The 14868-nt window shown below is 39.9% G+C and overlaps 1 long non-coding RNA gene across 8 annotated transcripts; it reads right to left on the reverse strand.

The window, feature by feature from the left end:
- Window positions 1-2849: 2849 nt before the first annotated feature.
- On the reverse strand, window positions 2850-13749 carry LOC147795995 (uncharacterized). 8 transcript variants are annotated; one of them, XR_015428394.1, is made up of 7 exons: window positions 12329-13749; window positions 10086-11605; window positions 9851-9937; window positions 8513-8619; window positions 6520-7841; window positions 5857-5983; window positions 2850-5411 (listed from the first exon to the last, which is right to left on the reverse strand). It is a non-coding gene; the product is annotated as an uncharacterized LOC147795995 (long non-coding RNA). The 8 variants fall into 8 exon arrangements; XR_015428395.1 differs by having other exon boundaries at window positions 10086-10298; window positions 12329-13740; XR_015428392.1 differs by having other exon boundaries at window positions 6532-6629; window positions 7713-7841; window positions 10086-13725.
- Window positions 13750-14868: the final 1119 nt, after the last annotated feature.

Genomic DNA, 14868 nt, shown 5'->3' on the forward strand with positions numbered 1-14868 from the left:
CTGCTCTACATCAAAGAAGATGGATTGGGGGTAACTGTGGCAATTGTCCATCAAATATTATTTGGCCCTGTTAGTCTTTTTATTAAAGTTCCAACCTGGCACAGTTATATTTTTCTTCCTCATAATATTGCCCATTATTACAAGTCATTAGTAGAAGCCATGGTGCACATTATGTGAAATTCAGATAAATTCCTGACATCCCTGTTGTCAAGTGGATATTTGGAAAAGCAAATCAAACATTTTTTCTCAAGTTTTATGGATAGAGCTCCGAGAACTCTGTTTCCAAAACATTTCAAAAATAGAGTCGAAATTAGAAATTAAAATCACATACATTATGGGATTTGTTCAGGCTTTTTGAAGGTAAGCAATGAATATGGACAAAAATTTAAGTGTTCAGAGCTCTTATTTAAAAATTAATTACCTTAATTTTGACAAATATTGAGCCAAAACATAAAAAGGGACCCACTGTAAACCTTAACAGTATTTTCAGTCACCATCCCAAATTTCCGATTTGTATCCAACTCAACAGACTTGTGCACACTGTTGAAATATTTCTGCCCACACTTTTGGGATCAGTCGTTCATTTCTGTAGGAGCTGTTGGTCCATTGATATTTAAGGTTTGTGGTCTGCCCTGACTGACATTACAGTATTACTGTGAAACAGCGCCCTCCCTAGTTAGAAAAAGGGAAAGACAATTTAGAATGTTTAAAAATGTCAGTTTTTGATTCACTATACCCTAAAGGGGTGTCTGAAAAATTTCTTTAACAAAAGAGTACATATCACAAATCCTTTCAGAAGTAATGGGTCAGCAGTGTCAGAGGAATCTTCTTGTCCATTTTCTGGCATGAAAATGAATAAAAAGCAATAGACACTAACAGTTTTTATGAAATGAAAGGTGTAAAAACAAGGAGTGTACAGGGATCCTATAATTTTTGAAGAAATGTCTCAATTTCTACTGCAACTTAATACCTCTTGTGTTAATTTCTTCCCAGACCACCATGAAACCTGTGGGTATGCCCCACAGGAGAAGCAGACCCTGATGCTGATGAGAAGAGCGCCCTCGCCTCCTTCAACCTGGAGAGAAGCAAGATGGAGGACAAGATCCTATGGGACTTCACAGAGATGATTCATGAAAATGTCTGAGAGAGGAAGTAACTCAGATAGATGCCAGTCCTCGCCTCCATCACTGAGGAGGAACAGTTTCCAAGATTGCATGAGGAGTCCTCATCAGAATCTTAGGCACTGATTCACAAAAAGGCAAGGAAAGGACTCAATCTTCTCAGAGATGCAGTTCCTTGCTTCCACCTTAGTGATGGAGCGAGTCTATCTGCGTTTGTACACTACTCAAAGGTTCAAAGGATCATACGTAGTGATTAATAATTTAAACAAATGGCATTCACATTGCCGAAAATTACCGTCATTTAATTTGGCTGTTTTCTGGCATCAAAACAAGAAACTTCCACTGCAGAGTACTGAAGTCTCACGACACTGAAAAAAAAACTTTGGTCAGCACCTTGTCCATCAGGTCCTTTACAGCCCTGAAAATGATGTATAAAAAATTGAGTTTTAACCATGTAATGTGAGGGCGCTATATATAAGTTAGAATGATATCACAGTAATGTGAGGGCACTGATCGTGAGTATATTCCGGTAATGTGAGGGAACTTTTTGTGATTCTGAATCACAGAAATGAAGCACTTTGAAGATGTACATATCTCAGCATGAAAAAATTACATGTAACTGTTGAGACCCTTTTATTCAGTAAACTAGTGCAATGTCTGACATGTATCTGTTGGCAAATCTTCCCCAAAACATATTTTCATGGTTATCTATAAAAATAATGATTGATTCAAAAAATCAAACTTACGGTTGTCACAACATTGAAAAAAAAAGAGGCTTCACAGTTTTCCAAAACCTAAACACAAAATGCTAAGAGGTCCAAAATTTCAGTCACTTTTTCTCGAAATGTCCTGAGGTGAGACACATACGTGTACATCATTTTACCATAATAGGGTTGTAAACCAGTCTCATTCATGTCATTGTACCCCCCAACTCTCTAAGACACTCCCAGTCTCTCATCCCCTTGCCTCAGAGTCATCCCATCCTTAATTTATGCGCAAAGAGAGTAAAAGGTAGCCATTTTGAAGTTGTGCAATACTCAAGCAATACACATCACCCAATGCTTTTGACCCTTTTAGCTAACTTGATTCTGAAGCACGACTAACCAATTGCATTGTCTCACACTCTACGGTGCTCAACCAAGCATGAACATGGGCTTCAGTGTACAATAAGTGAAGTCAGTGGGGTACACACCTGGCTGAAATTTTCAAAGACAAATGTCTGATCCTTTAAATATTTGAGTGGTGTATATTGGTATACAGTACAATGCTGCTATAATGAACAGGGCAGGGTCCATACACAGTGCTTGGTGTAGCATACCTCCCCAACTATTGCGATGTCAGTAGTACTGTTCCAATTGTCAGATTTTCATAGGCCTAAAAATCAAAGTGTTCCGATTTCCATTAAAAAAAAGAGGGAAAAGTCCTGGCAAAAGAGGGCACTATTTCCTATGTTGAAATGTCAGTTGTTACATTCGTGTAAACAGATTCTCTAGTGCGGCTGCTTGTTTTGCTATGTGGCCCATAACATGGCTGTTCCAATTTCAGAGTTTATTGACATTTTAACTTTCGAGTCGCTGTCAGTAAAAGTGCACAGAAAATTTTGGAGCCAAGAGCCAAGAGGCATGTTCCGTGTACCATATTGTTCAGTATAGTGGCATTGTACTGTACTTACATCCACATTATTTATGACTTAAGAGGTACTCTGAAATTGAATAGGCAATCGGTCAGTTTGCTTGTGAAGAAAGACTGTTGTTTGCCTTTAATTTCTTTTCATCATAACGCATTGACTCATATTAATGCACATTTTAAAAATTCGCGTTTACAGTTAAGTTATCAAGATGCTACACATGTACTCCAAGATTTGCAAATAATTACCATTTGGAAAGACTCTAGACACTTTGATACTAGTTCTTTTGAGGACTAAAAGCTTGTAACTATTGCATGCTTTTAAAAATTGAATGGTGTTCCCATTCAGGCAGCCAAAATACCAGCACTATTCAGTCCACCCAGTGGTTGTTCTGAACCTCACTTTAACAAGTTCGCCCCCCCAAACAGAGATATTGGCCAATGGGAAGAACCAACAATAGGGCTGGATAGGTCAGTTGGTAGAGCACTGGTACTGTGTTCCAGAGGTCGCAGGTTCAAGTCCCGCTCCAGTCAGTTTCTTTGTTCATCTTTATAAGGTTTTCCTTGAACAAAATTCTATGTGCATTTTGTATTTTCCAAGTTGTACATCCACATTGCCAGAGCATTAGAAATAAGTCTTTCACTTAAAATTATGACAAAACTGCAAATTGTTGGCTCAGTGCTGAAAGGTCATTACTGCAAAAATGTAATTTTTGAAAACACTCTAAGGACCTTACTCTGTGCACGAAAGACATATTTGATTTAAACAGTTTTTTGTTTTTTAGTCAAAAAACTATTTTTTTGCGGCCATCATGTTTATATTTTAACCAATTCTGTTCCCCAATATTTTCACTAAACACCTTTTAATGTATTTTAAGGACCGTTTAGCACTGACATGAAATTTGTTTCATTTGAAAATATTACCTTGCAAAAAAGCTTTGTGTGTATGTAAAACAATCACCATTTATTGCTATAACCAGTTAATTTCTCTTTGCAAGTGAAATAAATGCTCATTTATTTAAACTAGCAGAACTACTTGTTTGTACATGTATATCTATTTGTAAAACCAGTACTTTGCCACCTAACCCTTCTCCTAATCTGGACCATTTTACACTGCTAGAGTTTAAGGTACATCTGTTTCCATCTTTAGATTTTACATTACAGCCTCATCCTACATGGACGCCCTGCCAGCTCCTTATATAAAGTATTCCCTCTTGGAGCCTTTTAGTCTCAGTCTTATGAGGGGTACAATATACCCAAAAGCAACATGGAACATTAAGAAGCTATGTCCTTCAAACCCATGGGATCCTCAGAGCTCTAATACTGATAGTCCCAAGCCCTCAGCCATCCACTCTACCCTTCCTATCAGCTCTCAGACTTCCAGCCCCTAGGCCTTCCACCCTTGCCTATCTCCAGTACAGAGTTTGGCTGAAAAATATTCTAAGTCCAAACAATGGAAGGTTTAACATTTAGAAACGAGCACATTTCTTCAAGAAAGTGCCATGGCATAGCGGTTAAGGACACTAACTGCAATGCACAAGGACCTGGGTTCAATCCCAGGTGGGCATGCACAATTTTGTTAAAAAACTTAGTAAAAAAAAAAAAAAAAAAAAAAAAACTTCCTTTTCCAGGGACCCCGGGATTTGAACCGGGGTCCCCTGGCCTGGCAGCAAGCTCACTAACCACCAGGCCATTGGCCTCTTGATAGATAAGATTTCGGAACGTATATTTATAGGTTAGGATTGCGCAATTTTAAAAAAGGTCAGAGGGCACAGAACATTTGCATGTATTTAAATACTTAAACACTACTAAAATTAAATTTGAATATGTTAAATGACAGAGAACACACAAATTATTCAGACCTTGCACGTATTTCAGTATATTTTAGGTCAAACATATATTTGCAAACCTTTCTACATTTACACTTCCAAATGTTCAGTTTTATATCATGTACATGTCAACAACCATTCGACTGTGTTGGTTGAAACTTGAACACATAACTTGGAGAAAGATTCTGCTAGGATTAAAAAGTCAGATCCTCTGCATTTCTCAATTTAGATAATATGTCACAATGTTTGGTATCTTGCTATAAATATTAAAATTAGTCAGCTTTTCTGGATGTGTGGGGGCGCTATTGTTGTGACGAAAATCAGGGAATTCAGGCAGCATTCAGTTCTTTGTTTCCTCTTTCCATTACCATTGTGCCATTAAGGCAGTGTTTAGTTCTTTGTTTCCTCTTTCCATTACCATTGTGCCATTAAGGCAGTGTTTAGTTCTTCGTGTCCTCTTTCCATTACCATTGTGCCATTAAGGCAGTGTTTAGTTCTTTTTTCCTCTTTCCATTACCATTGTGCCATTAAGGTAGTGTTTAGTTCTTTTTTCCTCCTTCCATTACCATTGTGCCATTAAGGCAGAGTTCAGTTCTTTTTTTCCTCTTTCCATTACCATTGTGCCATTAAGGCAGAGTTCAGTTCTGTTTTCCTCTTTCCATTACCATTGTGCGATTAAGGCAGCTTTCAGTTCTTTATTTTCCCTTTAATCGTCCCATTACCATTGTGTGATGTAGTAGGCTAATAGGTAATAGCGCCCTCTATGGTTGGTGAGCATTTTACAGCGGAGCCTCTGATGCAGCCAACACAGTGGAAATTCCTCCTGCCAGGATTGCTAGGAGAAACCAAGCAATGTCATCAAGTTCTGTCAATTTTATTCCAGTGTTAACCCTGAAGTTGGCAGGTTATTTTGCACCATCTCATAGCCGAGATCTTGGCCGTACCAAGCCCGATTTTTTTCAACACTCCGCGTGCATGTAAACCACTCCTTATCAATACAAATGTGGAGTTTCAATCTGACATACAACTTATAGTTGATACAGTCATGGAAGTTGAAGGTTACAAGGGTACCAACGACCGTGTGCACTCAGCACAGCAGTTGAAAGTGCAGGTACCTTTTTTTGGTTACCTGTTTCAGGAAAGTAGGTGCTGCATGAGAACAGTATAGTGAAGGCTGTTTTTTTTATTCGAACTTTGAATCAAAATAATAAAGTGACTGTAAAAAGCTGCTAAAAGAAACTAAGGGATAGGCTCGTAAAAAATGGAAAAGTAAGGCTGACCTCATTCACGTGGCAAGGTGGTTAGGGTCTGTGGCTTCCCATCACAGGGTTGGAGGTTCGAATCCAACTGCCGGAAGTATGTTCTGGCCCTTGGTAAGCCACTTCACCCCTGCTTGCCTCTCTCCACCTAGAAGTAGAAATGGGTACCAACATTAGCCAGGGAAGCAGCCTGTGATTGATTGGCATCCCATCCAGGGGGAAAAAGAAATATTCTTGCCAAGGAAACCACAATAAACACCGGCCTGATAAGCCAAATTGGCTCAGACCACACTTTTTTTGCTTTTTCTTTCAGGAAAAAGGGGTGCTTGTAACGAGAAAAATACATGTATGTACGATTTTCACAGAAATGGTGTCAAAAATACCACAAAAGAGTCACTGAAAAACTCCTGAAGGCTCGACTACAGTACTGTGGCGATATCAGACAAATCTTGAGGGGGCAGATCTACTCTCTGGTTCTTTTAGGGTCAAATGAACACACACAATTAACTGCACAATGGTGATTGTTAAGTTGTCAAACCTGAAAGTGATTTGGTTCAGGTAATATCTTAGGACCCATACTGGCTAGAGTGTCTGTATTTGAAATCTTCAAAATTGCCTTGACATTACTTTGGGCATGTGTCTGTGACATCAATATATGGCTTCAACAGCATCTCCAATACTTACAAGACAACTTACAGTCACTGCAGAAGACAGACTTCTCCTGGATGGACAGCACATTTCTTCCACTCTCAGCCACTACCATCTCTGCTTCCATCCTCTTGCAAACAATTGCCCTGACAATAAAGAAAAAGTTAACTGGACTGGAGAAATTGAAAGGCCTCATTTCTCTCAATTAATATGAATGATTCCAAAGCTATTTCCACAATCAAAACAAGCACAATATATAACTCTAACTGTTCAGGGTTGTTTGGCTAGAAACCCTGCCAGACACATCAGTCTGCATCATTTGTCAAGGTCATTTGCTTGCCCTGCGTAACAAAATCCAACAGGTCAACTCTCCCCAAGGCCAAACAGCCTAGGAGTCTGTGGTTGCCAGCCACCACAAGATCCAACAGTGGCACTGTTCAATGAGACTAGCTCCCATTGTCTCAACATGGCCAGTTTGTTTGGCTGCTGTTGATTGCCAAGTGCATCAAAAGCTGTGGTCCTATTGGCCTTTTTGTTTAACTTACCACAAATTTCCTCTAGAATTTCAAAATTAAATCCAATGAGAGCACATGGTAAACTAATGTCTCTGTCAACTTACTGTGATGGGGACTCTTGTGTACAACTAACAGGCCGAAAATGGTCATGGAAGCTTTCCGTGCATCCATGGGAAGTTAGCAGGGTGAAAAAAGTCCAATGGACCAATGGAACAGCTCCCTTTCAATGTAGATTGACCGTGACCATGCTAAACATACGAACCAGTCTATTGCCCACACAGAGAAAATGGTTGTATGGTTTCCCAGCCTCCAGCTCCATGCATACAGTACAGCAGCAGGCTGCACACACACAGTGAGGCGTGCCCAGATAAAGCTATACATACATTGCGAAAGGGGCTTTTCCTGTACAAGTTTGTCGTCTTTGTGGCAGATTTGGCCAAATTCGTGTGATTTTATCTTTGCTTTTGTCAGATTTTGCCGATTTCATGATGATTTGTATAGCGAAGGCAATGTAATTAGCTGGTCCTATTAGGCCTACCACAGCGAATAAACATTCTGTCACGGTTAAAAAAGTCCACGTGGGAATGCGTGGTAGATTGACATGAAGGAATGTCACGGTAAGTGCATCAGACTTTTACATCTGCTGCAGAATGCTGTATCTGGCAGGGTCAGGGTCAAGGTCAGTATTTGCAAAGTGATCCATGCAGTTTTCACCACTGTTTTAAAAACTCCTCTTCTACAGGCTGTAGACTGCTGGCCCTCTTTGATTCCACAATCTGACTGCCTTGCTTGGACCTTCATCAATGTTCCAAGAGCAGATATTATGACAATAAAGGGCTTGATCTGTGAAATTAAAATAATCATAAAATGATTTAATTAATTCACCCATTACAATAAAAAATTTTCTTTTCACAAGACAATATTCATTTTCATTTTTTTAAGGAGCTGCAAAAAAACTGTTCAGAGATTCCAAATAGCGGTTTTATCGGTAGATTTGGGGGGAAATTATACCCCAAGACAGGTTTACCGTCAGTCATGTTCTCAGCCAGAAAATATTTGTCATCATGTCTACCAAGTGCATAACATCCAGCACTGTGCAGTCTCTTTTGTTTTTAATTTAGTTCTCTAAGACAACAGAAATTAACACAGAACCGTACATTTCTTTTGATGGCTGCACCAAGTGGTAACTTCAACTTTATTTTAAATAAGGACAGATTTTTAGCTGAAGCAGATACATTATTCAATTTATGTCTGATCTTCCTGACCCAATAGGGTCACACACAGTGACATAACATCTTCCATCGCTTTCTACCCCACGCAGCCCCCTCCCCCTTCAAAAATTTTCTTCCCCTCTTTTTTTCCCCCTTCATGGGTGGAGGGTGAAGCCACCACAGCTGCCGAAATTGCAATTAAATCAGAAGGGGTAGCAGGTGTCAATTACATATACGTGTGCATGAGCATGATGTCATATCCAGACTTAGTTTACATGTCTCCGTGGTCCAGTCATCTCTTACCTGATTGCCAGCTGCCAGGTGTGTATGCAGGTGTGGAGTCCAGCATCAAAATGTGCCAATGCAAGGTAGGCATATACCGGTAGGGTGCATTCGATAACAAGGCAGACCTTGAAAAATAGCAAGCTATCACAATAAGGGAAACTCAAACTATGAGGAATCTTCAATGGCAAAGTTGCTGGGAACTGAATCAATAGGGACTCACACACCAATTCTACATGCAAGTATCAAAACCAAAAACACTTATCAACCCTTAAAAAAATGACCAATCTGAAAAATTAAATACGACTTGAAAACCACGATGAACTAAAGTTTAACCAAAAAAGAGCTGGGGGCTGTGGAATCACAGACCAGCCCAAACTTTATACTCGTCCACTGCTGTGCTCAATGTATTGTACATGTAGGCGGGCTGGCACATACAGTGGGTGTGGTCTTAAACTGCAAATGACCATCATAACATAACAATATGTTGGATTAAGTGCACCTAATTTTTACAAAATGAAGCATGGGACGGCCAAGTCACAGTGCCAGCTGTGACAAGTCACATGGTCCAAAATAACCCGGCTTTTTTAGCATTCACCAGCGCAGTGTGTCAAACAGAACTTACAAGAATACATGTACACTCAGACTTCCATCACAGACTCTAGCAGACAGGACTCAAGCGGCAAACCACACTCCAGTTATGTGGAACAATACATGATATGTAATTAAGGTGACTTGTCTCTGCTGATCTGCTTCACTGAGTATCATGGCCACACTACACGTATGTGGCCAAATTAAATGCAAGGAAGGGGAACCTTAAACTTCAGTCATTTGCAAAAAGTGTAAGACCACCAGGAATTTTACTGTTATTTCTGTCACTGGGCCTGCATTACATTGTCTCATTGAACGGTGCATAACATCACCGTAGTAGTGCTATCTGTATACCCACTGGAATGATGTTTTTTGCAAAGGCAGGTCTTGTATGATATTTGGTCTGAAAGCTAGCATGGGTAAAAAACAAGCAGAAAAAAGGAGGGTACAATAAACCGACTGTTAACATTGCCAAGGAGGAAGGAATTCTCCTCTATGACATTTCAAATCATGGACTTGTAGTCAAATAGCTATTTAACCAAGATACAAAGGTTACACATTGAAAATAAACATAAGTTACCATGATTGATTCGTTTAAGTTTGGTTTTTTCAGGTTAATGCACTTTGTACGAGTGGTCCTAAACTTTTGCAATGACTGCACTGGTATACTACATACTTTTATAGGCATGAAAGCCTAAGGGGAACTACTCTTTGTTACAAATAGATTCATTGAAACACATGATACATGTAGATGCTAGTTGTACGCACCTAGTGTGGTGTGCAGTAATTAACGTCCTCAGAGATCACCACATCTGCTGGTGTCTGGAGTTGTACATGTTCACTGCCAGTGAAGATCTTGAGAGAATCACAGTTGTAACAAAATTATGGTATCAAGATGACAAATAACTCAACAACAGGCATGATGGTAAGAAATTCACCATTTGGGCAAATTGAACATGATAAACTACTGGGTGACTTAATAAAAAAGGCAATTGAGAAATACCTGCATGTGGCTGATACCATTCACAGCCAGGGAGCTTTATCCCAATGTTTAAGCCTTCCTCCACCTGTTTCTCGTTAAGGAGTATAGGGCCAAGTATACGGAGGTATAGTCCACTAGCCTGGCCCTAATGAAGTTGAGTCTCTTAATTGTGCCACTCTTCGACGTTTCCTTGACTTTCCTCATGCATCACTGCAAAACCTCTTTGCTGAAAAACTTTGAATTCATTCAGTTACAGTCAATAACGATGTTATAACCTTTAAAATACATGCTACTGATCACCTCTGTGAAGAATTTTGGAGTCATGAAATTTAAAAACCCGAAATTCAAAAATGACAGCACCCACAAATTGGCACAAATTCAGCTGACTGTTCCCTGTTTGTGGCACACGAGAACAAATCTCTGAAAATCCCACACAAGAAGTTCTTCAAAGTTGATAAATTCTAGTATTACCCCTAAATATACATACATGTACAAACTTATTTTCAGAAAAGTAGGCATAACGTTAGTAGTTACTTTCTTCACAGTGCATGTGGGTACATTTTCAAAGGGTTAATAAAAATGGAAATCAGGTCAATAGACCTACATACAGTACGTGATTGATGTAATTGGGAAGGCTTTGGAACTCAGTACAGTACACAGTGACAGTAGCAAGTGTGTGAACTCAACATTTTTGTCATGTATGATGTAGGCCTACGTAGGCCTACATGATCATGGATGTAGACCTATTGAAAGGTAGACCCATAAACGGGGCCAGACGTATACTCCCCCGTCATATACTTGGCCCTGTCCCGATTCATAGGGATTTCTTTCGAAAAACTTTCCGGGGACATAACTAAATATCCGCTTAATTTTATGAGCTGAAATTGCACAGTTATGTTCACTACTTACGGGGTAAACTATCCCTAAGGTTGCTGATTGCAGAAAACTCTCTTAATTTTCCTAGAGGAAAAAATTTTGCATTTTTGTTGCCCTTTTCCCTCTCTGGATGAATTTTGCCACACTTGCACAAAACTGACAGCTGTTGCATCACTTGAGTGCGAGTCGCGCTGCGCTACCAATGATTGGACAGGGAACCAGCCAAGGGTTTTACGTACCGGTATTAGCTGCACATGTCAGTAGGATAGTGTACATGCAATGTTAGAATTCTGGAAATACTTATATGCCAAAGTTTGTCAGTCTGGCAAGAAAGACTGGGATTTTGCCTTCTCATCTGTGGTAATTAATGATGACCAGGCATCTCATGCACATACGAACAGTACATGCAATTTAAGAATTCTGGAAATACGTGTACTTTAATACAGGTATGCTGAAGTGTGTCAAAACTTGCTTGGAAGATTTTTATTCATGCTGCAGCCAAGTGCCTGCCTTCCAGAGTTGACGAGATTGAGTTGACTTGGGACCAAGTTGACCTGAGACAGTGTTGACTCGGAGCGAGGTGATTCCAGACCAAGTTGGCGACTTCACACTGATGAGTATACAGTGTGTTTACATTGCCATGTTTCGCCAGACCATATCCAAATCTTTAAAAAGGCAATTTGTAGAGTCCAAATTTCTCAAACTATTAATATTAACTGGTCTACATCATCCTGATGCAGTCGCGTCAAATATCGTGTCAAAAATTCAAATATGCAGAGCATGCCAAAGTGAAGTTGGGCTAGCACTCAGAAAAATGGTTGACCTTCATGATCTCCCACTGATAATATGGGATGGCCTAACATAATTTACAGCTGCACGTGAGCACATCATCACACCCAACGACTTGCTTAGGACAGGAGGGAATAAACAATTTGCAAGATGTGTGGAAAACCTAAGTGGGCATAGGCCTACTAAAGTTACTCATGTCATTTTCACAGAAACTGGCCATGTACATGGCAGGCTGGTGTTGATCCTAGTACTTTTCGTAGGATTAGTCTCAACATAGTCTTTTCCTTTCTCAAGGACAAGGCCGCCTATGAATTTTATTCTTGTAAAGTGTGGAATAATAAAAGCAAAATATTGTAGGCTAGTTAGTAATAGTAGTAGCACGGAGCTACTAGTAGTACTCCGTATCACATACTAGGCCCAGATTAGTCCCAGATTAGGCTGTAGTGGCTCGCTTTTATAATCTGTCTCTTAATATCTGTCTCCATCACAGCCCTACTTCAAGGCATGTCTTAAATGCCTGAAATCCAAACTGCAGGATTGTCACAAACTTTGAATCCTAATATCTTCCGAAATAAGAATGACTCGACAATTTTACTTACACTGGCGTATTTCCCAGAGTTTGGACATTCATACCAGCACCCTAAAGCTTTCCAAAATTATTGATTTTCAGATGTACGGCGCCTCGAAAAACCCGGCCTGTACTGTTACATGCCGATCATGGGCGGCGCCATTTTTAAAAACGAAAGCAGCGTTCTGGGGGGAACCGTACCACTGCACCCACGTGTTGTTTGCAGCGCGTCTGCCCGTAGTCGGTCCGCCATATCCGTGTTCTGTGCACGTACAAAACGGGATTTGGGGGCGCAGGCCACTAATTCAAGTGAGAATTTCTGGCCAGCTCATTAGCATTAAAAGTGCCCCCAACAGTATCTTTTGGAAAAGGAGATTGTTTGGGCCCCAAAATGCTGAGATTGTGTAAATCCTTGCTAGGGTCAACTCCCTGGGTCTTTGAGCTTTCATATGAGAGCAGAATGGCTAAAAACTACAGTTGAAAAATGGTCCTAAGTGCCCAAGAAAGTTGAGGGTTGCCACTTGAAAAATGGCTGCAATCCAGACTTCGGGGAAAATCACTTTTTGGGGGGTGATTTTGTTTTGTTTTAAAAATGTAATTGGTTAACCCACAAAATATTGAAAGATTAGTGACCAGACAAGAATTTCAATTGTGTTTCAGATTTCTCAGAAATGTTGGCGTGCATGTTATTGGGCCCTGAACAGTGCTGGTTTTACACCGTTTTCAATGGGGCCTTGAATTGGGGAGGTCCTTTATCTAATTGTGACCAATTGTACATCTTACAAAAACGTGCTGTCCGAATAATTTCTCATGCTGGATATTATTATGACCGCACGGCCCCATTGTTCTCTAAACATAAAGTGCTAAAGGTATTTGACCTTTATAAATATCAGTTAGGTAAATTTATGTATAAATGTATGAAAGATAAGCTGCCATTGTATTTTAAATCATACTTTAAACTTACCTCAAATGTTCACTCATATCATACCAGAAGTACCTCTCAAAAGAAATTATATGTTGATACCAATAAAACTTCATTACACAAAAATAGTCTTGCACAATGCGGTGTCCAATACTGGAATAGCCGAACTGAAATTATAACAGCAGCGCCCACTTTATTAACATTTGCTCTAAAGTTGAAAAATCTAATACTTTCTGCATACATCACCTGTACCGACTAGAATTGTATTTTGATGCTTTGTATTATCTCCTGCCTGTCAGTGTTAGTCCGTATTGCCAAAAACATGTACATGTCTTGTATTATCCTATGTTATAATATGAATGTCTGTCAAAAGGTTAGGGTACAAAAGCAAATCTATGCTTCACCCTTTACCTAAATGTTGTTCTTTAACGTGTTAATGTGTGTTAATTAGTGGACTGTACCCTTCAAGGCAGCGTGAGTTTTGCGTAGTAACAGTCTACCGCCCTCTGTTGGTTCTGTCTAGAGAACAGTATATACTCGTTGGGTGTGACGTCATACTTTTTCCCAATCATGCACAACAAACTTTACTAAGGATGGTTGTTGGTGCAAAAAATAACAATAAAATGTAAAAAACCCTCTGTACCCGGCTGTTGAATAATTACATAATAAATGCTATGAAATGCTAAGTAAGGACATAAGTTATTCTGATCATTCAAAGATAATGCAAAAGCTGATACCTGTCACACGTGAAATTATGAAAATTTTGGCCGCCCAAACAAAATGAAAGTCAAGAATTCGCTCAACTTTCAGTTCATTTCAAGACACATTTATTTCAATACCTTGCAACAACACAAATTTGTGCCGTACAGTATAAAAACACAAAAAAATATAGGCAAAGAACAAACAAGAGTATAAAATCCACTTCCTTAAAAAAGCAAACTTTAAAGTTAAGTTCTCATGAGGTGGGTTTGAGCAAATAGTGCGAACAGACCATACTGAACCTCCTGGGGGCCGGGGGCTGAACACTTTTTTCAAGCCGGTAACGGCTTCAGAGCCTGGATGGTGCGCTCGTACAAGGTTAGCGCACTTCTTCGGCCCGACAGCCGCGGATTTGCGCGGACATCATCGGTCATCGCCACGCGGCTGCAACTTTGTCGTAATTGGACCAAATTTATCAAAGTCACGTCGCTGTGTCGTATAGGCCTACCCCCGATCCCGGTGTATGCCCACAAACATTGTTGATATGCCGATGCACGCTGTTTTGCGTATTGCCTTTCACAACCACTGGAAATCGGGCCAGAGATTTTCCAGTAAACCCGGATAAACTTTCCTTGTATCATTGGATTTCTTGTTGAGGATTGAATACGAGCGTTAGGTTAACTTGAGGGAATGGGCTAAATCCCACAAAATTGGTAACTCTCAGAAATTCGTAGAAATTCGACATTATCGATAACACACCTGTGCAAGCAAAACCAAATGTTTAAATCCTGGTTTCGGGAGGTCCAATACTTATATATGTAGTGAACATAGATACCTATCCCTTGTTCTTTCCTTGACACATTTTCTGACGGCGGTTTCTGAAGGCGTAGAGAGCCACTCTTTAGACCAAGCCCCTTGTATGTGGTCAAGGGCATCGTGGGGGGGGAGGG

Source organism: Acanthaster planci, linkage group LG19 (assembly GCF_054643075.1).
Source record: "Acanthaster planci isolate LZ-2023a linkage group LG19, COTS_SCS, whole genome shotgun sequence".
Lineage (NCBI taxonomy): Eukaryota > Metazoa > Echinodermata > Asteroidea > Valvatida > Acanthasteridae > Acanthaster > Acanthaster planci.